The following is a 2,686-nucleotide window of genomic DNA, read 5'->3' on the forward strand; positions in this document are numbered from 1 at the left end:
ATAAGGGAAAAACAATTTCAGGGCAAACGAACATATGAAACGCTGCTGGTGAATCTAACCACTGGTCCACCATCTGGATATAAACTAGCCACACTCAATATTAACTCCTTCCAAACCAACCGTTAAACACACACAACTGCATATATTTGTTTTATCAATCATTCTTACCTTCCGTGTAGTACTTATAATAATACATGTAGTACTTATAATAATACAGGATTTTTTTTTTTATTATTATTTTGTTGTAACATTTTGAAGCTTCCTTCTTAGTAAATGATGATAGATAATTTCTCTCTCTCTCTCTCTCTCTCTCTCTCTCTCTCTCTCTCTCTCTCTTTAGGAGGCTAACTAGTGCTGCCTGAAACGAGTGAATGGATAGCTAACCCTTTCAGTACCGTGACATTACGATATTCATGCTATATGCTTACTACTTGGCAATTTTATACAGATTCAGAAACTTACGTGGGGATTAACCCTTTCAGTACCATTACACATTCCCGTACTCATTCTGGTTACTATTTGATGATTTTATACAGCTTCACAAACTCACACAAAAACCCCCACCGTCACTCGTGAACCTCTTAACGATTTAGGCCTGCCTACCACTTTCAAGAACTAATTTTATGGTTATATCCCCACTTACCGTTATACTAACACGTGCCTCTAATGCACGTACCTTGAAACACCAGCCTCGTTACGTGAAGAAATCCTGTCCACTCATTCTTTTCGCCGATTCTGGTACCTATTCTATAACGAGGGAACCACAATGACTAACCTGAAACATTATAGCCTCAAATATAACTTAGAGTTCTATAGTTACGCGACACGTTTAATCCCTTCAGCACCAAGATGCGTTTTCATATATTCCTTCTGTCACTATTTGGTGATTTCATACAAGCGCGAGGAATTAAAATAGTGAAGACAGGCCATTAAGTTTAACCTTGTGACATCCATACATGCTTTGTAACAATAGAATTATCTAATCGTACACACACCTCAAGGTGAAAATGCGTCACAGTACTGAAAGAGGTTAAACGTAATTCTTCCTACACAACTACAATGACCACAAAAACACTTCATTGCCACGGTCATTACCCAAAATCTATTCTGAACCATCGCCCCTAATTGACAACTAAACCAAGTAAATTTAACACTCATACGTACCGTTAGTTCCTAATACATCCTACATAGTCACGCAGACAGACACCGTATAGTTAACCTTCCAATAGACACAGTGCACATCCTACACATATCCTGTTATCCTTTATCAGTCAACATTCCTAACCACCCTCAATTTACTGACTAACAACTTCCTATCACCACAGCAAGTCAACGCACACACAACACCGACACTATTCATTTACATACACACCACCAACCTCTCCGCTGTGCTGTGGCTGTAGAGTGGGGTGGGGTGGTCCGCTAATCTCACAGCAGCGGCACGTCACCTCGCCGCACGAAAAACCTCCATCACGTAGATAAAACTTCCCGTTGCTGTTACCGCCTTTGCTGCACGTCACGCCCGACGACAAGACACAGACGGACACCGGGCTGCGTAGACTCGAGGGGTCGGTGGTGGCGTAGTGGCGTGGTGACTGGAGAGGTGAGATGTAGCGGGCGTGATGTCTGGAGTTAAACTGGTATAGCTGTCATTCTGAGCTATTGACCCTGCTTCGTTCTCGTCCCCTCCCCCAACCTGCCGATAAGGGAAAAACAATTTGAGGGCAAACGAACATATGAAACGCTGCTGGTGAATCTAACCACTGGTCCACCATCTGGATATAAACTAGCCACACTCAATATTAACTCCTTCCAAACCAACCGTTAAACACACACAACTGCATATATTTGTTTTATCAATCATTCTTACCTTCCGTGTAGTACTTATAATAATACATGTAGTACTTATAATAATACAGGATTTTTTTTTATTATTATTTTGTTGTAACATTTTGAAGCTTCCTTCTTAGTAAATGATGATAGATAATTTCTCTCTCTCTCTCTCTCTCTCTCTCTCTCTCTCTCTCTCTCTTTAGGAGGCTAACTAGTGCTGCCTGAAACGAGTGAATGGATAGCTAACCCTTTCAGTACCGTGACATTACGATATTCATGCTATATGCTTACTACTTGGCAATTTTATACAGATTCAGAAACTTACGTGGGATTAACCCTTTCAGTACCATTACACATTCCCGTACTCATTCTGGTTACTATTTGATGATTTTATACAGCTTCACAAACTCACAAAAACCCCCACCGTCACTCGTGAACCTCTTAACGATTTAGGCCTGCCTACCACTTTCAAGAACTAATTTTATGGTTATATCCCCACTTACCGTTATACTAACACGTGCCTCTAATGCACGTACCTTGAAACACCAGCCTCGTTACGTGAAGAAATCCTGTCCACTCATTCTTTTCGCCGATTCTGGTACCTATTCTATAACGAGGGAACCACAATGACTAACCTGAAACATTATAGCCTCAAATATAACTTAGAGTTCTATAGTTACGCGACACGTTTAATCCCTTCAGCACCAAGATGCGTTTTCATATATTCCTTCTGTCACTATTTGGTGATTTCATACAAGCGCGAGGAATTAAAATAGTGAAGACAGGCCATTAAGTTTAACCTTGTGACATCCATACATGCTTTGTAACAATAGAATTATCTAATCGTACACAC

The 2,686-nt window shown here is 40.5% G+C and overlaps 1 long non-coding RNA gene across 1 annotated transcript; it reads right to left on the reverse strand.

Moving 5' to 3' along the window:
- Window positions 1-289: 289 nt before the first annotated feature.
- On the reverse strand, window positions 290-1,885 carry LOC123502423. Its single transcript, XR_006674049.1, has 2 exons — window positions 1,380-1,885; window positions 290-747 (listed from the first exon to the last, which is right to left on the reverse strand). It is a non-coding gene; the product is annotated as an uncharacterized LOC123502423 (long non-coding RNA).
- Window positions 1,886-2,686: the final 801 nt, after the last annotated feature.

Source organism: Portunus trituberculatus, chromosome 11, assembly GCF_017591435.1.
Source record: "Portunus trituberculatus isolate SZX2019 chromosome 11, ASM1759143v1, whole genome shotgun sequence".
In the NCBI taxonomy this organism is placed as follows: Eukaryota; Metazoa; Arthropoda; class Malacostraca; order Decapoda; family Portunidae; genus Portunus; species Portunus trituberculatus.